Here is a 24,994-nt window from a genome sequence, read left to right as displayed (position 1 = left end):
CGGAGGATAGTTTTAAATTTTAAGTCTAAAGATGACTGTTTTATGTACTCGTACTCAAATAATTTTTAATAAGAACCATACAACTAAGAATATAATTTCAGACCTCCTTCGTGGATAAGCAACTAGCGTACGCACCTCTGGCGTGGGAGACCCAGGTTCCATTCCCGGTGGGAGCTCATGTGGTTCAGTCCACGTTAATCAGTAAGTCCACGTCTCATATAGCCTCGCTGCTGAACGGGACGCTAAAGTAACATCAACTCAAGTCAAGAATATTATTTTAAATATTACTCATCTCAGTAGTATATAAAATAATTTCAAACATATACTAATTTTAAATTACCATCAGGACAGATTTAAATAAAATATTATGTACACAATAAAATGTTTGCTTTTAAGGCTTACCCACGATACCAGTTTGGTTACGCAGTGAGTGACGCCCTCACTGGAGACAACAAGCAACAGACTGAAGTTCGTGATGGTCCAGTTGTAAAAGGACAATACAGCCTTATTGAACCCGATGGCAGCAGAAGAATTGTTACATATGGAGCTGATGACATCAATGGTTTCAATGCCATTGTGAAAAGAGTTGGTGGTAACCTTCATGCTGGAGTTGGAGGTTACGGATATCTTGGTTAATTATCTTTATCATCATTAAATCTGTATTTTAAGGAAATAAAAGTAATATTGAATATCATTGCTCTTATTTTGGATTTTCAAAATGTACTCAAATGATAATAGGATTGAGAAATACTGATTATAATTGTTAGAAATATTCATGAGAACTCGAACAAAATTATCCTATTCTGCTGTAAACCATGCCTACTAAAATCTTCTGCTAGATTAAGTCAATAATATGTCCTTCTGAAATCTTAAGTTAATTTGCTCACTTGCACACTCAAATTTATTCTTTTATCTCTTACAAAGCTAGTTATCTCCATGTAAATTTGAGAACTTATTATTTTGTGTAAGTAAAAAGTCACTGTTTGTGTAATAAAATAAAGAATCCTTGTAAATAGTTAACAATTAAGTACAAAATATATTACAGTTTATTGTTAGAAAGATAATAATTTTCAAGATATCTGATTTGCTTTCGAGCAATATGGTTGGCAAAATAAAAGTGGTATTCATGCTGATAATTATTAAAACGTTTCGAACACGTGCCGTTTCTATAACACTAGTCAAAAAATTTTAACTTTTTTGATGTGTCATGAGAGAAAATATGCCATCTTAAACGAACTGTTTTGCTCTGAATTCGAATATGCATTCCAGTTTTCACTATGACCTACAGTATTACTGCAACAGAGGGATTTTTGGAAAATTCCCTCCAAAATTTCGTTTTTCACATATTTCATATCCCTAGCTCTTGTCCCCATTACGAGTAACAACACAAAAATTAAACCAAAGAAACCGTGATGGATACTTAACAAACGATCCACTTTTCTGAACATTCGCGCTTTTATTTGTAGAGAAATAAATATATTAATATGCCTATGCTTTCAGATCTCTAGATTTGATGGAAAAGATTTGCATCTCTAGATTTTGACCACAAAGACAGGTATAAAAAATAATACAATACAATTTACATGTATCATAATTTACAATAAACAATAATAGAAATATACAAAAATATAATGAAAAACCATTAAAAATATCAGAACGTATGATACTTCCGTTGTGTTACACAAATATACACTGTTTCATTCTTTTGTAAGAAGTATTGAATTCTGTAACAGAAGTCCAATAATAATCCCACATCATTGAAGGAAATATGGTCCTGGTACCTTTTTCTCATTGCCATTATTGTCTTGATAGAATGTTTTACCTGCTCGTCGCTGACAGCACCTAAATTAGCAGGGAAAGGGCTAAGTTGAGAGTGTAAAAAAAAATACTTTTTAAAAGACACACTACAACCCATTTTTTGTACTTTTGTAGGATGTCCAACAGTTTTTTTAAGTTTATGGGATAGCCCAGCTCATGACAAGTATTATGAAGTGAAGAACTCAAAACTTCGAGTGAATTACATTCCCGGAAAATGCTACGTCAAATATGCTCCTTTTGTACACCCTAATAATATACTTCTGTCACACTTCATATAAAGTTTGGACTTATGAAGTATTTTCTCAAACTGGTGAAGATTTCAAGCATTTGTGACATAAGTGTCTTACCCTGAGTGATGCTAAGATTTCAGCGGAAATAGTTGTTAGTCCCCAGATTAGGAAACTCATTCTTGATGATAGCTTTGATAACAAGTCAAATACTGCCGAGCTACCTGCCTGAACAGCATGTAAGTGTGTTTTGCGCAACTTTCTTGGCAAAACAAAGCGGAGAATTACAGTGGAATCGTACAGAACATCCTACCTAAATACAAAGAGTAGGGTTGTATGATGTCTTTTAAAATCCTCTTTTTGCACTATATTTAGCTTCTTTCCAGCTAGTCTAGGTGTTGTCAGAGATGAACAGGGGAGAAGATTCCACTAAAACATAATGGCAATGGAGAAAAGTACAAGGGACGATGGAATCCTTCAACGAGGAAGGATTAGTGTTGGAATCTTGCTACAGAATGCAATACTTCTTTCAAAAGAAGGAAGTAGTGCACTTTAGTGTAACTCCATGAAAGTTCCATACATTCCGGTAATTTTAATGGCTTTTTCAAGACATTTCTGTGTATTTGTAGTATGTTTATTGTAAATTGTGACATGTATATTATATTGTGTTCTATTTATGTCTGTCCTTGTGGTAATGAAGCAAATCATTTTTTCGACCAGATCTTGTGGTTTGAAAGCACAGACATACAAATAGTTTTATTTCTCCAGAAATAATAACGCTTTGTTCTGAAACATGAACCGTTTATTGAATAACCATCGAGTTTTTTTTTTTACTTTAATTCTTGTGTTATTATTCGTAAGGAGACAAGAGTTAGGGTTATGAAACACTCGAAAAAGGCAAATTTTTTAGGGAATTTTCCGAAAGTTTATCTATAGTGCGAAAAGTGTAAGTGATGGAGAAAAACGGAATGGATATTCGAATTCAGCCCATGCGCCACCTTCAAGATAAACTAGTTTCTTTTATGTCACGAAAACCTTGTTAACGTGTGTAATAAATTATCTGTAACTTTTCCATAGTTGCTGAACAATACACATTTTTTATCTCTGAAAAAAATAAAAAACTAGAATTGTGTCCAAAAAGCTGGATATAGAACAACATTCTTATATGATTATATTTATGTCTCTCCATCAGCGTCTGAAAAGTATGGTTCTTCGAAATTAACACTGCGTTCTCTAATCTATAGTAAAATGATATGGCCGTCATTAATAACAGTAATGAGTAATGTAATTCTTAAAATCTAATGAAATTAGGATGATAAATAACAAGTTAATTTAAACTTACAATATTATTGTTTAAGTAGTCACCATTCAGACAAAACGAAAATAAGATGTATAGATCCTTAGCCTCATCTGCATCTGCAAATCGTTACAAAATCAAATAGCAGTTAGTTATCGATTTCAAATAGCGGTCTTCCTCTCCGTTGCCTCGAATTGAAATTAGCCTTGGTCTCTTTTTGATCTGAAAATGATTACATATATCTGACGTTGATACACTTAAAATGAATTGTCTGAGATCGAAAATATATCAGTTGTATAATGCTACAATATCACGTTTAGTCTATTTATTTTTTCAATTTATTCTCAACTGGAGAATTATTTTAGGCCATGTATTAATTCATAGTGCAAAGGCCAATGATATGGTTACTTGTAACTGTGGATTCGATAAAGATTATGTATATACGACTCCAAAAGTTCATTACCACCTGCAAATCTCCTTTTCCTGCAATAGCAGGCAACCCGAAAAGCTCGGCGGTTGGGTTGGTTGCGAATTCGAAAGGCATTGGACCAAACCTCAATTTTGTTACAGATATATCAGTGTGGAAAACTGCAAATAAGAGAATAAAAGAATGTTAAGAATGATAATCTTATTATCGTGAAGGAGTTGCATGACATCTAAAGTTACAAAATGATCTACTTAAACAGTTCAAACAAGATGAATGGCAAGAAACAGATATCAGACGAGAGCATTTCTCACCTTCCCCCACAAAAACTTACTCTAAAAAAAAGAAAAAAGTTACATAATGTAAAGGTGTAATGTAAAGGCCCCACCAAAAATTTAAAAAGTTGACACCCGAAAGACAAGAACAATTGAACCGAAGTGAATGAAGTTGTGCACATAATTGCAGACAAAAAATGAAGGAATACGGGTAGAAAATTGCTAGTATGTCAGATGTGTGTAAGAGACATGAAGAATTGCAACGAAATTTTACGTATGCACAATACGCAAAAAATAAATGTTTTTTATACTTTTTTTATTTTCTTCGGAAAGATATTTTTAGGGGACAAAAGTCTCCTTATAAAGTTTGGAAAGATAGCGCCCAACATGCAAAATGAAGCAAACCGAAGTGAATGAAATTGGGCACAGATATATACACGTAAAATGAAGGAATACGGGTTTCATATTTTCATGGAAGAAACGGTTGGGTGGGGCACGGACTCTTTCAAAACTTTGATTACGAATAAATCAAAAGTGACAATAACATTATGTCGAATGTTTGTAAAAGACATGAAGAATTGCAACTAAACTTTTGTATAGACAATACGCAATAATACACGAATACATTTTTTTTTATTTTCTGCGGAAAAACGGTTTTGAGGGCCAAAATTTTGAAAGTTAATGCCCGGAAAGTAAGAACAAGTGAACCGAAGTAAATGAAAATTGTGCACAGATATTGTAAACATAAAATGGTGGAATACCAGTTTCGTATTTTCCTGGAAAAAAGGATTAGGAAGGGGACGGCCCTTTGCAAACCTTTGACCACAAAATATCAAAAGTGCTAGTAACAGTATGTCAGAAGTATGTAAAGGACATGAAGAATGAAACGAACTTTGTGTATGGTAAATATTCAAAAAATAAACGAATACGTTTTTTACTTTCTGGGAAGAAACGGGTTTTGGGGCAACAGCAACGTCCAAAAGTTTGAAATTTGACCCAGAAAGGCAATAAGAGGTAGACCGAAGTGAATACGTATTTTGTATTTTTCGGAAAGAAAAAATGTTGAGTTGACCGAAGCGAATGAAATTGTATGTAGATATTGGATATATAAAATAAGGCCTTTCGTGTTTCAGAAGTGACGTGTCTTTATCCGATTTTTGTTTTAAATTTGGCATATCAACTACAAGCACAAACAGTATAGCGTATATTACAGTATTTCAGGAGGATAGGGACACTTGTGAAAGATGAAAGACCTTATTTTACATAGGGTCTTTATAATATCTACACACAATTTCGTTTGCTTCGGTCCACTCCTTCCTGCGCTATGACGATAATATTTACATTTTTTCTGATGGGGACTAGGCCCCAGCATTGTTCTTTAGTAAATATGAAATCACGTTTCATTTATTGTTTTGCAAATTGTCCCTATACGCACTTTCGTTGCAATTCTCCATATTCATTACGAGCTTGTGACGTATGCTTATTTGCACTTTTGATATTTCGTAATCATCGGTTTAGAAGGCCCGTGCCTCACTCAGCGTTTTTTTTTCAGGAAAATACGAAACCCAATTATCTCATTTTACGTCTACAATATCTGTGCACAATGTCATTGAATTCGGTGTAATTCTTCTTGCCTTTTGGGTTTCAAATTTCAAACATGTGGATGTTTGTTTTTTTGCTTCCTAAAACCGTTTCTCCGCAGAAAGTATAAAATCCTTATTCGTTCATTTTTGCGTGTTGTCCCTACACAATGTACCGTTCCAACTCTTCATGTCCTTCCATCACTTCTGACATACTGTTATTAGCAGTTTGGATATTTCACGATTAAAGTTTTGGATGGGTTTGTGCTCTACGTAAACGGTTTTCTTTTTTTTTCAGGAAAATAAGAAACCCGTATTCCCACCGGTGGCAACGAAGAAAAATTCGCCTGCGAAAGGGTAAATGGGTTAGGTCTTCTTAATTTGTCCAATCAGATCTCTTTTAATTGTGTATATTCAACGCTAACAGCTTCGGATCAGATAAAATGCACTCGCTGTTTAATTTTATCACAGAATGACGCGTACTTTATTTCATAGTTCTTCCATATTAATTTTCTAATGATCGGCGACAGTTTGCACTTAAGAGAACTGAATACCGCTTCCATTTTTAAAATGTTCCCCATTGACTTATATGGGAAACTATTCCACTTTTTGAGCCGAAACGAGACCGAATTTCAAGAATATGATTGTACTGAGTTATTCTGTGTGATTATTAGGTTGTCTGTATCTTAGTGAAAATTAATTTATTTGATACGCAAATTTAATATTATTTAAAATAGAAAGAAAAACGCCCTAATGAAGATCTAAAACATTTGGTCTATTTCCGTTTGAGAATTGGGAGAAACCAAAGAGCGAACGACATATTACATTATTTCACAAAAAGGTACGATACAGAACTAACGCAATAGGTTAACATTTGTAAGTGAAATTAGTGGAATTCATATTTTTATTGCTCGTTTTTCGTAACTGCATCCTATATTTCCATCTAGTTACGAGCAAGAGAACTCAGGGATGAGTGGATGTTGGTCTCGCGGAGGAATATCACGCTCGTATGTTTCTGCTACTCTCAAGCGCTAATTTCAAAGTTCAGTACCTTTGTGAAAAAATCTTGCCACGAATAAATAAAAAAGGTCATTAATTTTTATCAACGAAGAGCAAGAAAAGGGGATTAAACTTAAAATATTGGATAGGATAACAAAATATTGTAAGCGAAGTTCAACGTAAAATATACAATATAATTTTTGTCATTGTAAAGAAACCTTGAATATAGGTTGGAAGAATTACTCAGAAGTTTCAGCTCGTATTTGTTTCAGGTGGGTTCGCGTGTGGCGTTGCCAATTCTCCTGTACGTGATCTGAGTGCGGCTCAGTCACTATTAGATCAGCTGAAAGAAAAGAAGAAAATCTGCTGGTACAATCAGCGAGCTGTTATTATTCTCACTATATTTACGTTTTAGTGTTTCACTGTATATACTGTGTTTGTTTATAACTAAGCCATGACCTTCTGTCCAGACTACAGTCATCTGCAATAATCAGTGCCAGATTTAGAGGAAAACGCTCCGAGCGGCAGTTTATGGGACAGCAAACTGCCAAAAATAAAAAGTGAAAGCTCCTAAAAAGGAAATACAATCACCTATTGAGTTCAATTAGGCCTAAACGTCTTTCAAATTTCAGTACCAATATGCTCAGTACATTTGTAATGTTAATGCATACAATTTAAAAAAAAAATTACTATGTGATGCGAGACCATGGTGGTCGTCATGTCGGCTAGACGTGTTGTGTAGCTACAAAAAGATGACTCTTCTCTTCACTGCCCCATCCGACCCTTCAAACTTTTTTCCTTCTATCGAAACCAGGACTACCTATTTGAGAAAAGTCTCAATGTTGAGGATTGGTAGTGGTAAAACCGATGCATCCGCAGTTCTGTTGGAAAGGAGGAATGGTGGAAAGTAACGTAAAGTTTTACGTTGCCCCCATAGTACAATATCTGGATTTGACACTACCAATCTATATATCTAAACTTCAAAATCACTATGTTTGAAACACTCTAAAGCTCCTGAACCGCCATACCAATCTCGATCAAACTTTTAACATGAGTTTCAAGCCTGGACTGGTTTTGACTATTCACCTTGATGAAAGAACTTGGGTTTGGGTGAAGAGGAAGGGTGTAAAAAATAAGTAATTCTTAATATATCCTCAACCACTCGACCTATCTTGATAAAATTTTCAACATAGATAAGGTTCAAGCCTGGGATTGTTTTTATGATTTAAATTTGACGGAGCAACGTTATGGAAAAGAAGGAGTCGGACATATATAAAAATCAATGTATATAAGACTGAAACTGACTATTGTGTAACTTAATAACTCTTGAACTGTCTAACCGACCTCAATGAAATTTTCAAGGTATATGAGGTTTGGATCTGGAAATATTTTTTCTAATTTCACTGTAACGATACATCCTGGGGGCGAGGCAGAAGAGGGAGCCGTATAAATAGAACAAATACAACCTAATAACTTTTGAACCACCCAACCAATCTCGATCAAATTTTCAACATATATAAGGGTCGGGTCTTCGATGTTTTTATTGTTTCAATTTGACGAGCCAACGTAGGTGAGGAAGAGGGGAGATATATATGCAAAAACCTCAAATCCAAATCACTGCCCTTGTGACTTCGCACTTGAACCACTAGACCGACATCAATCAAATTTTCAACATACATGATCTTAGAGACATGGGTCTTCACTTTGACAATGCAAAGTATGGGTGGGGGAGTGGGAGAGAAATTTTAAAATGATAAAAATGACCAATACTAGTGTTGAATCCATGGTTTTCGGGGTCGATGAGAGAAACAGTGACACTTCTTATGCTGTTTGAATTGAAGTTCAGCTCTGATGGTTGGGAAAGGAGTGAGTACAAGGTAGGGGAGGGGATAAACATTTAAAAATGATCGAAAATAACTAATATTAGTGTAGAATCCATACTTTTAGGAGTAGCTGAGACAAACAGTGACAATTCTTATCCCGTGTGCCGCAGCTAGGGGGAGGGGGAGCTTTATATATATAAGATTAATAGTCAAAAATGACTAATATTAGTTCCTAATCCATAGTTTTCAGGATCATTCTTATGAACTGAGATATTTTTGATTTGGTTTAAATGCTAAATCAGTTCCGCCACTTCCGGGAAGGGGAGAAAGATATGTATATATATAAATGATCGATAATGGCCACCATCAATGTCGAATTATAGTTTTCTGGATCGCTTGGATAAACAGTGATACTTTCGATCCCGTTTAAATTCAGATCCAATCACACAAGTTGGGAGAGGTGGAGAAAGAAATATTGAAAAACGATCGAAAATGACCGATATTAGTGCTAAATCCACATTTTTGGGGAGTTGCTGAGATGAACGGTGACACTTTCGATGCCATGACCTGCAACATCAGGGACGGGGAACTATACATATAAATGACCGAAAATGACCAGTATTAGTTTCGAATCCATGATTTTTGGGGTCACCGAGATGACCAATGATCTTTCCGAAGCTGTTTAAATCGATGCCATTAAAAATGAAAACAGCATATTTCATGGGCACTAACTAAAATCATGAAATACGGAGTTGTGCATTTTAATTTTAATTTCAACCCAGCGAAGCGGGTATTATATGCTAGTAATACTAATAAAGCTCGTTTACGGTCCTTTCTCTATTTCAAAACGAGCTCTTAAACCTCTTTCCTATAATATCTGTTACTAGAGCTATCAATATATTTTTTGCTTTTCGTCCTTATACAACACCAAGGTTATAAAGGACGTTCTATCAAATGTAGGTTCGGAGCTTGAATCTGATAGGCCGTTCCCAACCATAGTATCACGCCTCCAGGAAAACTGGATTACAGGGCAAAGTTTACAGAAAGAAATTCATATTTCTTATGCTAAGAAATCTTTGGTCCGCATATTAGTCATAGCATATGTTTAGAGTTCTTTCCAGCAAATCTGTATGAGACGAGACCTCCAAATGACATAGGACTAAAAGTTGAGCTTACACCAGGAGTCGAATCTGGATCCTTCTAACAAAAAATCCTAATGGCTGACTACTTTAATGCTCATATTTCATACTCATATAAAAATTGATGGTGAGCCCAGCCCCCGTGGATTGTGACCCTCGAGCACAATTTTCTAAAAGAAAGCCTCTATTCTTCCTTTTGTCTATCTAGGTGTGTACTGTTGATGATTTTGGGAGATTTTCCAGGGAAAAAATTCCTCTCGGAGTTATTTCTCCTATGGTGTTTAGAGTTGAGTTGATTTTAGTGTCCCTTTCAGCAGCGAGGCTATATGAGACGGGACCTACTTGTGAATCGTGAAATCCGAACCTCATGAGCTCTCACGGAGAATCGAACCTGGGTCTCTCACGCCAAAGGCGCGTACGCTAAACACTTAGCAATGAAAAAGCTTGGAACTGATACTAGTAAAGAGGAAAGCACATTATGAGAATTTCAGTGCAGGCAACTTAGTACGACAACTGTTAAATTATTATTTTTCATCTTGAATATATTGTAATAATGGTCAGTCTTATTTGATAATGTCAGTTAATAAAATAGCATTCTCTTTTCTGTAACTCATTACAGTATACAAGTTAAATTTTACACACTGTGCAAAATAGGGGAAGTGATTACAACGTACGATTCACTTTCTTGTAAACCTTTCTTCTAAACCGATGAACAAAACTTTTCTTGTAAAATTCAGCGTTGCAATGAACCTGTGTGATTGACTGATAGATAGAAATAAATTGACAGAATGAAAGTCTTAATTCTAGTACTGAAGCTGCCCTTAGGCAAAAACAGCAAGCTGTCCACAGGCGTAGCTTGTGTGCCTTCTATAATTGTGTTAAAAGAAACAGACACAAGGTCAGTCGTCAGTTGCTTAGTTCTTTCTGAAACAACTGATAGGGCTTTTTCCTTTTATACAATGTCAAATTGTTGTTTGAAGTCTCTTTATTCCTTACAAGAACAATATATCCAAAAACGGATGCCCACAGGTATTTTAATAGAAAGTTAAAAAATATGCTTATCATTCAGATCCTTTAATATTATTATTATTATTATTATTATTATTATTATTAGTAGTAGTAGTAGTAGTAGTAGTAGTAGTAGTAGTGGTGTTATTACTATTATTGTTATTATTATTATTATTATCACAATATTTTTGTTAGGCGTTACACTAATTAACACTTACCAGCAGGGCGAAAAGTGCGTGGGGAAAGCGGGGAACCCCATCTCTCCACCTCCAAAAAATGTTCCTAACAAACTACAATGGGCAAAGATAGGCCTGGGAGAGGGTGTGAGGTCATGCCGCTACCTACCGTCCCCCTACCTTTTCAGATGATTTCTTCCCATCTCGCCTAACGATTATTCAGCAACTTATATATCCAAGATAAAAATGTCTGCCATTTTAGGCGGATGGGATTGAATAAACAGATGTAAATATTGTATAAGCTTTATCAATACGTTTTTATTACTGTACTCGAAGTTTCTTCTTAGGTTATTAAATTACTTACCAACATATCCTCAAAAACCAATATAGGTTGAAAGTAAAGTAATTTAGATTGATCGACCTCCTGGAACTTCAGAATTTCATGTCACGACCACCCCCCGCCCTCAGTTACGAATTCCTGGCTAAACGAACCAATTTATGTTCCAGTAAAATTGTTTAGAATGATGAAGGCCCTGGTGTGATGAGCACAGTATTTCATGTCACAGACCCCCTTCACGAAATTCTGGCTACGTGCTTGACCCAATGTAAAAGAATGTCTCAAGTGTCCCAGTTCAACAGCAAACTGGAAATAAATGACAAGTGTTTTTGGTTATGCGCATAAACATTGTAAGGTTAATGGTGCCTCCTGAAATACTACAAAATAGGCTATGCTGTTTGCTTGTAGTTGGTATGCCAAATTTGAAGAAATCGAATGGTGACACGACACTTGTGAAACAAGAAAGCCCATATTTTACACACCGAATATCAACATACAATTTCATTCGCTTCGATCCTCTCCTCCAACCACTCAATGCCTCGGTCCAATCAAAAGTTTCTTTTTTCGTATATATATATATATATATATATATATATATATATATATATATATATATATATATATATACAGAGCAGTAGCTAGAGATTTCGGCGCCCCTACTCTCACAACACCAAGCTCTTCCTTCCTTCTTGTCTTTTTACTTATAAGAAAAGCAGCAGATATTGTTATACTACACTGAATTTTTATTAAGCTTCAGGCTAGGTTTTGGCCCACGAAGTTTTGGGTGGCAAGGTTTTGGCCCGGCGAGATTTTGTACCGCGAGGTTTTTAGGCGGCAAGGTTTTGGCCACGCGAGATTTTGGGCGGCGAAGTTTTGGCCACGCGGGGCTTTCCCCGGCGAGATTTTGTCCGCATCCCCACTATACCAATTATTTCTTTCGATTCTAGTATCCTTATGAGTTTCACAATACCACTTTTGTATTTCGACTTAGTGACGCTATCGTCTTAATTTCATACATTATTATTTTCTTCACGGCTACATGTTGATTGCAGAATTGTTGATATAATTATGTCATTATTATTTTAAAGCATCTTTCATTCTTAGTTGCTAAATTGCATTTTTCTTTCCTTTTCAATTATTGTTATTTTCCTATACATTATTAAAGTTTCTGTATCTTCATTCTTTATTCTTTATAATCACTTTTATTCATACTGTATTCCACTTGCAGTATTTTTCTTTTAATTTAGTATGCTTAAAAAATCTGTATAGTACTTCTCCAAATTAAGTCTATTCCTATAATTTCATTTCATTTCATTTTTTTTTCTTGCCTTTAACATTTCTTGTGTAACAAAGTATTTGCTGTCTGTCTCATGATATCTTGTGTTTATCTCATTACGTGAATGCTCTTCTACTACAGTTTAATTGCTCTCTATTTTAATCCACTTAGAATGTATGTTTACCGAAAGATGACTTACAGGGTGATGTATTTAAATCTATTTTTACTTGTATCATATTTTTTCCTATTTGTAGCAAGTTCTGTCGTTAAAGTTTGTCTATTTCATTTCTTTACCTTCAATCCTGTTTAATTCCTATATTACCTTTCCGTTATTTTAATACTAAAGCATTCATATCTATGAATTACATATTGTTCTTATCTAAAATTTCTTGTCGTTTAAGGTATTTTTTTCAATAGAGTTAAATAATTACTAGTTCAAAATGTGAAAAATGATAAATTTATAACAACATGAAAGTGCTTATACTACGCATAAATAATGAAATATTTACTTGAGAGGAAAGGAAGTAATTATTATATCTGGTCTCAAGTGCTAGCACATGTTACATTGTTAGTAAATGTTACATGAAAATTTGTGTTTCATAGATAATAATGCAATATTCCTAAATAAGGATGAGAGCAAGCTTGAGAAAAAGAAGATTTTTTGTTACTCGTAAAGCGTATTTGTAAACGCTAATATGTACTTCCCTTTATAAGCAATAACACGCGCGTCCGTAAAGGTAATCAAGGAAGTTCTGTCGCTTTTTGTGGAGGTCTGTTCAATTGGCCCTCACACCGTATGTTGCTGCGCTTCTCGAGATAGGAAATTCCCTGACCTTTCCAGGCTTCAGGATCCAATGCGTAAATTTTCCAGCTCGCGCTATTAAATGAGAGAAATGTTATTTATAATTCTGCAACAGTCTAATTATACATTGTAATTATACAGGAAGGGCATAATTTTACACCAAGTGCCTAAAATTATATTTGGAGTGAACACTCCTAAATGTGAAAATGTTCATGTAATGAAATAAACAACTTACTTTTTCTCTTCTTACAACGTTTTTTTTTTGGCGACCCATATACTTATTTAACACAGAATATTTTTTGAAAAGTTTTATTTTTATGATTTTGCTCTCACACTTAAAACATTAATTTTGTATTGCACTTTGTGTGTCATTAGGGAACTGCACCTCTACATATCTCTACAAGCACTTCTCTCCAGCACACAAAAATGTGTATAATATTAATTCCACACGCTCACACACTCAGATAAAAACTTGATATTAACGTTTAATAGTTTTGTAAGGTGCGAAATTGTTTTTTTTTTTTTTTAATCAACAGTGCCTCTTTTCAGCCTCAGCAAGTACTTTCCTCTTCTTTTCTTCCAAAGTCTTCATTAGTTCACTTCTGCGTTTCTTCACCATCCTAGCTTTCTTATGTTCCTGCCTCTTTTGTTTTTTCTGCTCAAGCTTTTCACGGAATCTCCCTCGGGAATTTTAAAGATAATCCATCATATCCTTTGTAATTTCTACCTTCTCAACACCACCAGCATTCTTTTTTTTCTTCGTATATCAATCTTTGTGTCACAAGTGATCCTTAAAATAAATTTTCAATTAAGCATACTTTACTTACTGCAAAAACCTCTCTCTATTGCAACATTACCATGTGAAAGTAAAAAAAAATGGTTTTAAAAAATGATATGAGTTCTGATTCCGAAGCTGCAATAACACTTTTCCAGAATGCGTCAAGTCGGATTGCCCTTGAGTAAAAGTCATATCATTTCATTTATGAGTCTCTTAATTATTACGTTGGGATCACTAAACAACAGACTTCTGGTGAACTGAAATTTCAAAGCAGTTTTTTCAAGTAAGTTTGTGAAAAATGTCAGGAAACATTTCCAACAGTTCCGTTTGAAAAGAAGTACATCTTTCGACTGTTTAATGGCATCATGAACTCAGTAACCCGAGTTAACATTTTTGCACTAACGACGTTCTCCGAATGTGTCATATTAATCTTAGCGATATTTGTAGATTTAACCAGTACATCTTGTTTAACTAAGCTATTCATCAGAGATTACATTATGTTTGATAGTTCTAGAAACAAGAAAGGAAGTATGGGCTGTTCGGTTTAAAATATCTTTAAAAAATGGTTCAACTTGAGAAGCAAGGAATTTAAAATAAAAGTTTAATTTGGACAAATCATTTTATCTTCTAAAATGTCTTTCATCGTTTCGTAGCTTGAAGATTTTGGTTCTTTTTTATCTTTCGTAGCTATTTCAACATACTTAATTAAGTTCTTAAGGATTTCTAATTCTCTATCAGCAGCTTCAGTATTTTCAACACAACGTATGGCACAAAATTAATATAGAAAGTTTGTTGAACGAGTAAAGGACACATAATCTTTTATTCTTGCTGGTACATTTTAAAGTACTTTATACATAGGTCTCAGAAAGTCTACAATAATCCACCCGGTAGATGCTATAGCAGTTTAAAAACAATTAATCATGCTATGTAGAGCGCACGTTTTTAATTCTAAGATAACTGAACCACCATCTGTATCTTTACGTTCCCGCAAGTCTTCATTAAATTCCCAGAGAAACTTAACATTAACATTTGGTCCATACATGGAGACGTGCAAAAGGCGTCCCAATTCAATGGAATTGAAGCTTGTTTTGAACGCTTCTAATAAATCAGTTACTGTAAAATAGCCTAAGAACGATGATCAACTGTTGTCAGGTATTTACAAAAAACCTGCTATTCCTTGTTACTGAGAAACCTAACTGTCAAGTCCATTTGTTCTCTTTGGCTTATTTTATTTAAGCTCTCATCAAATGAAATACTAAAACAATCACTATTAGTTACATCTCTCATTATTTGTTTCAACATATCATAAACAATACTATATGCTATTTTTGCCTTCCCAATCGCGACCTCCTGGGCTATGTCACTGTCAGGAAACATAATGGGCAAAATGTTCGATATTTGGCCAGCTGCAGAAAGTGACGAATTAACACAAACTGACTGCAAGCACCATATTATTTCTGCCTTCGTTTTCTCCTTTGTAAGATATTTTTGAGTTTCAATGCTTACAATCTCTCTAGTCGGTACAGAAACTGAAACTTTACACCTTGATTAATGGGAATTATCGCTACACACTGAAATAAGCATTACTACATATTCTTGACACAGTGATCTTTTTTTTTCTCTCTATCTGAACCATGAACATCTCAATATCATATGATTTAGCAGAACCCACAGCGACCATATGCTTTCTGCTTTTCATATGGCTAACTAGAGCTAGTTTCCCCATGTTTCTGACAGAACATTTTTTTTTGTCTAGTTTGTTTTCTTACATCCTTTGCAGTAAAATGAAAATTTGTCAAACTTGCAAGGCAGAAGTCAGGAAGAGAACTACTGTTTTCAAGCCAGTGAAAATTGAACGGATTGGAGGATGCCATAATGTGAGGTACATTAACCTATGAAAACCAACATATATATAAATAACTGAAAAATAAACAATTGTGGTATTGAACATTATCAAAGTCTTCTTTCGTACTTCAATTTATCACAGCCCCGCCCCACAGCCGTATCAATATATCAGATCCAAAATCGGGATCCTAGCAATCCTGATTGGCGCTGATATGAATGTTAATAGATACAAAGCGCAACAGAAGAAAATAAGAAAATCAAAACCAATATCTTGTTCTCGGAAGATGCACAACAGAAAAGAAAACAATTCTAATTTCAAAGACGACGACAAATTTGTTAAATGAAATTTCAATTAAGTGCTTAGTATAAGTTATACATAAATGAAATATTGAAAATACTTTTTTACCAAAAGATGCTCATTGTGCTCTACTAATACGCGCGTTCCCGAACATAATTGCGCCTTATTAAATATTTAGTTTTCTTGTATTTATATACATACTGGGGAAATGAAATATTTTGCGTCATTTATATCGTAATATTAACGAAAGAAAGAAGGTGAAATATTCAAGAGAACACTAAATGTATCTTACATTTCACCATGTGCACTTCCATTAATTACTACTAACGTTATTATCTTATTTTAATAACAATTCCTTTATTAAAATATTTCAAAGGTTTATTACTGCTGTCCATGGAAGAAACTCTGAAAATTGTTTTACAATATCCTAGCTTATAACTTTCTTTCCGGTTTTTAGTGAATATAAATAGCGAGATTCTTTTACCTCAACACAACTGGAGATTAATCTGATCGATTACCATCAAACATGAACTCTTTTATAGTAAGTATTTTTAAAATATTATTTCTTACTTGTGCATCGTGACATCCAGTAGTTGAGGAAGGAAATTTATTTATGTAAAAGTAGTACATATTAATGCTTCGTACAAATTTGCGTGCGCACTGAATATGTTTTATACATTTATCTCTTCTGTATGGCAAAGCTAAGGCGAAGCAAATAGCTTCTTTTACGCTCAACAATGCATGTAACTGACAAACAAGCATATACATGTAAATGCATTAAGCTTTATAATTTATTTTGTTCTTTCACACACTTAGGCAGATTACCATATCTCATAATACAATAATCTTCCTCTGTTTTTGATTTAAAGAAAATTAAAGGAGCTACTGTGTAGGACATAAGGATAGAAGTTATTGAAAAATAACTTATCAGCGAATGTTAACCCTACAATGCATAGTGCGTCAGATATGGGTCATAGTGGTAAATAATCTGCGTTTTCTACATAACGGTATGTAGTTGCTAATGCATGTTGAACCCGATTAGGAACATTCGTAGTTGTAATTCCAAACTTTTCGTATAGATGGCACTATTAAGAGTACTGGTATTTTTGTTACTCACTTTTTCTTGCAAAACTATTTCTCACAGAAAAATCATGTAATGTAGGGTTAATGTAATTTTTTGGAAATATTTATTGGTAATCAACACAAATTATCAAATAATGTGTTCATTATGGTACGACTTGAAAGTAATAATGTGATTAATCCTACGTTCAAAATCACCAATTGCATTTCTGAAATTATCGCCAATCACGAAATTCGTAACTATAGGTTTAAATTAAGTGATGTTCGGACAGCTCACCGTCATTATAAGTGGGTAGTTTTAACTGCATAACAATTCATAGCTTGCAACTTAATTCATATTATTTTCCAGTTCCTTGTCAATAAAAGAAGAACACAGAAATGATAATGTTAAAAAGCTGGAATAAAACCATATGCATACTACATCTAAATAATTCGGTTACTGAAATCGATTTACCTAAAACGTTTATTTGGCAATATAAAAAAACACGACATTATTTAATATGATTACATGTATACAACGATTATGTAGGTTTTGGATTATATGTGCAAATATATTTCTACTAAAAGCTTTCTAATCTAAAAAATTGCAAACGAAAAATAGTATTCAACTGAAGTCTCAATATCGTTTTTTTTTCGTAATATGTGCTCTTTTGTATGGTGTCTCTTCAATTGTCTTAACGCTGTTACGAGATTTTTGAAAATACAATTTGTAATAAGTTTGATGCCAAAGCTTTTTAGCAAGGAATGTTATATAATTCATTACGTTCTTCCACTTTTACACTGAAATGACGATTAAAATGTAAAATGTAATAGTTATTAAGTTTACTTTCAAAATAAATTTGTTTTCTTTTCCTACTTACTTTTGGAATAATTTTTAAAGGGATATATTTCAAATTTGTTTTCAAGATTATTTTTGCCATTGTTGCTCTTGCATCGTCTACTTATGCAATTGGTATCCTTGGAGGTCTTGGAGGAGGTGTTGATTACTACGTAAGTACAAAGAAGAATTGACGGAACCTCATATTATAAACTTTAATGCTGAGTTAGTTAATTATAACATAAAATATAAAGCATTTAATTTAGTCAGAAAAAAGTATACTCTCTTATATATAAATATGCATGGCCCGGCGATGCATATTTAATTTTTTGCTATAGAGTTCTTCCGGTGATCATCGAAAGTGGTTCCTACAATTTTATGGAGGTATACGTCTCGTAGTGCTTCTAGAATGCTGAAGAAATTAATATTTAAGGTAAATAAAGAGCAAGATGTATGAATCTGAATATGTATGATATACGTATATAAAGAAGTGAACTTTAATGAAGAAGAATATGCTGTTGATAACCTTCCCGTACACGACACTCAAACAAATCAACTTTTAAAAGTTCAATTTTGATTTCGATATATTTTTGTTCTTAAACAACTTTTGTTTTACTTTAACGATTACCTAGAGAGTGTTTTTCCCAATGGAAAATATAATGTCTTTTGCAAACAACAACAAAAAAAAAATTAATAAATAAAAAAATTAATTACACTATGCTTCACAATTTGTCGGAAATAAAAGTTTAGAATCGTTGTTCTAAATCTACATCACCTGCACCAGTTATCTGAACTAAAATAATTTAATCATTGTTATTAGCCTTAATATTAGTACGAGGAACATTCACTTCAAACTGAAACATTTGGTTTTAAAAAAATAATATTTAGTAGAGAAACCTGCGTTTGTTCACCACATTAACCCCTGTTATACTTCAACAATAGTTCCAGAGTTTAACTCATGCATTAAAGGCTTTACCAAATAATATTTCAATACATCTGAACCGTTTAGGAAAGTCTAATACACTTCGTTATCACTGTTGAAATGTTCTGTAACATATGACGATACGAGCCAGAAAATCAATTACATGATCATTTTCGGATTATTTGCTCTATAATTCAGCGTGGACTTCAACTCGTCTGTGCTGGTGAAAATATGTTTGGAAACTTAGTGTGCAATCCTTTGGAACAACAAATTGTTTTTTTTTTCTAACAAAATACTACAATATATTTCCGAATTCACAATGCGTTATTGGTCTATTGTAAATAATAATCTGTTCAAGGCAATAATTGCTTTGGGCTGGAATATGGTACGTTCGGGATCTTAAGTGACAGTTGTGTGAGCACTTTCTAAGCGCTTGAGATCTTAGAATGTCCTACGGCAGCTCTGTTTCTCATAACAAAATGAGTTGAAATCTTCTCTAAATTTTTGGCTACTTTCATGCCATTTTCCGCTATTCTATTCTACTGCATACTATTCCGTATCCGTGTTAACGCTATTGTAAATAATTTGAATAACGGTATACGGACTAACACATAAAACGAACACCGCCTCTCAATAACACAGTTGCTTATCCATATGGTGTGTTCTATCTACACCCTGTGATTCCACTTTCTTGAAAAGGAATGACAGGGTGTACAAAAAATATATCATAGTGTTTAGAACGACCTCTAATTGTCAAAATTCTATGAAATGTGCATAATAATACTAATAATAATAATAATAATAATAATAATAATAATAATAATAATAATAATAATGCAATCGAAGATTCACATACTCACAAAACATTACATAATACAAAATAAAGAAATAGCTATCAGTGCTTTTAGGTGTTCCTTAACCCAAAATATTTTTCTTGAACTCAGGACTAGCGAGAATGTCTATAATGTTGTTTAATTTTAAGCATAACCTAGAAAGCTTAACAAATTATTGAAAAAATATATTTATTTTATAGGAATATCTACACTATTACATTCTCCGAATTTTAGTAAAAAAAAAAAAAAAAGAAAGAAAGAAATTCTAGTGCATTTGATAAAATGTTACATGACAGGCTAATTTATAAAAAAAAAATTGATACCTCATACCAATATTGTAAATATTAATCATATCGTTCTGTACCTTACAAAGAATCGAGAGCAATTATTGTAGAATCTAATAGGTTTAACCATATCACATACAAAGATAATTTTAAAATACTATTTAGTTTACATCTGTCGTTTCAACTGACACAATCTTGATGCTAGATTTTCACTACTACTACTACTACTACTACTACAACTGATACTACTTTTGCTACTACTACTAATAATTATAATAATAATTATTATTGTTGTTATTATTAATATACGTTATTATTATTATTATTATTATTACTATCAATATTATTATTATTAGTAGTAGTAGTAGTAGTAGTAATAGTAGTAGTAGTAGTAGTAGTAGTTGTTGTTGTTGTTGTTATTGTTGTTGCTGTTGTTCTTGTTCTTGTTCTTGTTCTTGTTGTCGTTGTATAAATAACACTTCATATGAGCAGATAATTTTTGTTTGGTCTTTTAAGGCGTATCCACGATATCAATTTGGCTACGCAGTGAGTGATCATTTGACTGGAGACAACAAACAACAGAGTGAAGTACGCGACGGCCATGTTGTCAAAGGACAATATAGCCTTGTTGAACCTGATGGCAGTGTAAGGCATGTCACATACGGAGCTGATGGTGTTAATGGTTTCAACGCCATTGTAAGAAGAGTTGGTGGCAATCTCCATGCTGGAGTAGGAGGCTATGGGTACTTTGGGTAATAAGCCTAATGCAATATAATATGTATTTGGATTTTTTAATAAAGTATTGTTATATTTAAATTTTGTTTTAAGTTTTTCAGCTATAAGAGTAAATGAAATCTTTAAATTGTTTTAAATTGCCATGAACATTATGATCAAAAATATAAGAAAGATATTATTAAAAATTCAGTTTTAACTCATTGGATTCTATGTGGTTCGTATTTCACGGTAACTTTACAAAGGGGATAAAGTAGTTTGTTAACAATGAATATAGTACAAATACGCTTAATGCTCACTTAATTGGGACAACCCTTCGACACAGGGAGGTGTGGCCAGCAGCTGAGCTGATTGCATTACCACCCCGACTGGTAGTATTGCAGAGAAAGAACATACTTGAGGCTACGTGTTGGCAGACAGCATACCTTTTATAATAAGAGGAAAGCAGGATTTATTTGCATTCCAATAGAAAATGATTGTGAGTACCCGAGCAGTGAATGCATCAATAGCCCATGCAGTTCTATTGTGGATGAAGTTGTGCAAAAGAGGGAAGAAAATAGGATAACGATGTCCAAGAGACGGAACTGCATGGACCACGAAAGTTCAAAGCTCAGGGTGAGCATCAAGCAGCTCATGAGAGCCAAACGAATCATCAGTGTCTGGGAATTACTTAACCAATACAATTGTAGATGTTGGCAAACATAAAGTTCAACAGCACATGACCCACTCGTTACCATCTCCTTACTACTCGTAACCGTCGAGTTCTTCGCGCTTGGGCATAAGAACATACTAATTCGATTGTAGATGATCAGAAAAGGGTGTATTGGTTCGATAAATTGAGGTTTGTGTTGTGCTACTCTTTCCGGACGGGGGCGTATGTATGTGTGGCGCCAATAGCACAAAGCTATGGATCTCTCATTTATGATGCATACTATACAGGTAGGTGGGGGCGGCTGTATGTTTCGGGTATGCTTCTGTTGGTGTTGACTGGTACCGTTAGTGTGTATGAACAACAGATACACATACGTTGTGTAATTGCATCTGTTAAAGGATCACGTACACCCTACAATGTAACACTTCTAACCACAGGAAGATGGCATTTTCCAGGAAGACAGTGAACGTTACCAGCAAGCCAGAACTGTACTTGCTCGGTTTAACCATATAATCCATTGTGGGACACATATGGATCATAGTGATAAATGTATTCTTTAATTTTTTTCATAACGGTGTGTAGTTGCTAATACATGCTGAACCAGATTGGGAACGTTCGAAGCTAGTTGTAATACCACAGTTTCTACTTAGATGGCACTTTATACCTACCGGTATTCCGTTACTCATTTTTCTTCTCTTTTGCAAAACTATTTTTTTTTACAGAAAATAAAATTATACATTGCAGAGCTAAGGAAGTTTCAGCACAGTTGTAACATATGAATTAAACCCCTAACTCGACGAATCTTAATTTTATAGAACATTTATGGGATGTTGTGGAAAGAGCTCTTAGCACCATGACTCCTGCACTGACATCAGTGTCCCATTGTGGGATGCCATCAGGAATATATGTTGTCAGATCCCAGTGGAATTATATCAGCAATTATTAGAATCAATGCCACACCGTGTCCAGCCCAGCCTCTGAGCAAAAGACGGAGCTACAAAGTGTTAGATAGGCGGTTACAACTCAGTGAGCACTCAGCGTTTGTATAACTATAATCTGTTCCACATACTCTGATAGGAAAAAGAAGTTCCTCAACCCCCGCTCAAGCATAGGTGAATTTTGGTGTTCCGTCTTCTTTCATCAGCCCTCGCACATGGAGGTATATAGTGTGTCTAAATACGTCTAAATAGTAAATTATAACTTTCACGATAACACGCAGTATTCTAGTACACTTAATTATAATTACTTGCATTAGAGAGGTAAATAACACACGTGTTATTATAATTTAAACCTTATTGAACAGTTGCATTGTTTACTCTCCTTCTTTTGGCAGCCAGGGTTGTGACATAATGTTGGAATTGGAAGTGACAGCAGGGTTGGTAATTGAATGGAAAATTCTGTATTTATCCAATAGTTTCATAATAATACAAAATCGAAACCCAAGTACAATAAGCATTACTAAAGTATCAGGGGGTTAAGATGATAGCAATAGAACCTGAAATGTCAAAAACAAAAAAAAAACACTTCTCGTTTCCTCTCTTATAAGCAAATTTTCTTTCATTGAAAAGAAGAAGAAGGGGAAAAGCTATATTTATTGTATATATGCTGATAATAGTGTTAAAATAATAATGTTTTTTTTTTTTTTGCTGAGCCTCTCTTAAGAAAAAAGACTTTTTATTGCCTTAGATTAAATGTCTCCATTAATAGGGATATTCAGTTGCAGTAATTAATTTGCAAGAGAGAGAAGGTTATGGCCTAGAGGGTAGTATAATATTGTAGGATTTTAGGATTTCGGACTTAGACTTGTGGGCTTTCGGCATCTGCTGCTATTTAGCCCGTCCTGTATGAGAAATGATGTCCTCGGCGAGCACACTACCCGGGGAAGGAAAGGAAGAATGGGCTGGGGAAGGATAGATGTGGCCTGGGACTTATAAGTGAGGTACCACTCCGATATTCGCCTGATGTGAATTAAACCCCAGAAGACCTCATTCAGAACCGCTGGCCTGAAAAAGCTTTATACTTTTCGACCGAGTGCCCCCACCGGGAATCGAACCGGGGACCGCTCTCACCGAAGGCGAGAGCGTTAGCGACTACTCTAATTTTGTAACACGAATTGATTAGTGTAGAAGAGTAACGATAATTAACAGTTCGTTCGATTATACAAATATAACGAACGCTTTAGATTAAAGAAATCTAAGTCACATCGCAACAGAAACAAATCTTTCTATTAGATTTTAACCTGTGAAAAGTTAATGTATCATATTTGTTATCAACCATCGTTCCAAGATCCTGCTTTACCTTGTCCAGAAGCCTTCACTTTCGCCTACCTAATAGTCTCTTTCTCCTAGACTATTTGAATAGGACTTGGTAACTTAGTGCGTATTTCCCATACAACCAACGTGTCATGCTTATCTTATACGTATTAACTTCTCTATTTCTATAATACTCGGTAACCTGTAGTTGTGAAATAAAAGCCTGTATAGTGTTTTAATTCAACTGAATGCCTGCTTTTTCTGCTCCAAATATTTTTTATTAACATTTTATTTCCGAAACCTCGCAGTCTCAGTTCTTCTATTCGTGTTAGGGATCAACTTCCACATTCATTCAAAATAATAGGTGGATTGAGCTCTTATTGATTTCAGTGTCTTCGGTATTTGTTAAGACAATATAATGTATTACAGTAGAGTAAATTTTAGTACATAAATAATAAGCAATACTTTTTTGAAGTAGCCTATAAACATTAAAACCAGTAGTTGTTTGTTATTCGGGGTTGAAGGAACAGCGGTGCTTTCTCAACATCAGGTGGGAACGAATTGATATACAAATTTCAAGTTTACACGATTGTGTCTATTAGAAAAGCTTCCCTCCCTGTGATGGTCAACGAGTTGCTTTCCCCTTCTGCAGTGGCAAGTGGTGGAAGATAGGGGAGTTTCCTATCAGGTTGTCTGAAATAGACTTCAGTACAGTTACCGTTTTATCAAATAAGGAATTTACAATGAATTTAGAAGTAAGACAAATATATATTTATTTCCAATATCAACTCTTCTCATACATATATTTTAGTTCAAGCTTAAATCATGTTGTATATGACCTTTCAGCGATTGTACTATTTTAAGTGTTAATCACATGAAAACTACTTGTCCATTGGACGGTAAAGGTTAATCCAGAGTACTAATTAGAGAAATGCAGATGGCAATTGGCTCCATAAATTTGAAAAACAGATGTTTTATTTTTAAGTGAAAGTCTTACACGAGTTAAGAATCTTACCCCGTCCAGCGAAATCTTAAATGATCCTGCAGAATCGATAGCCTGTCAAGAATGTATTAATTTTATTTTACTTCAGCCGACCAATTGTGATATACAGTTCACTCAGATGTTGAATAGCTAGTTTAGGAAGCTTGATAAATATTGTTGAAGCACAGTGCTGATTATATTCCATCCTCCGTATCTCGAGAGAGAATTATGAAACATTTCCATAACACCAACTTACCTTAATATTCCATTGGGTGTTAATGTGATTTCTGAAGTGTATAGCTAAATAATTTCGGCAATAATAATAATAATAATAATAA

The sequence above is a fragment of the Thermobia domestica genome, chromosome 5 (genome assembly GCF_964235325.1).
Source record: "Thermobia domestica chromosome 5, izTheDome1.hap1.1, whole genome shotgun sequence".
Classification (NCBI taxonomy): Eukaryota; Metazoa; Arthropoda; class Insecta; order Zygentoma; family Lepismatidae; genus Thermobia; species Thermobia domestica.
The sequence above is the reverse complement of the archived record's forward strand: the minus strand, read 5'-3'. Positions refer to the sequence as shown.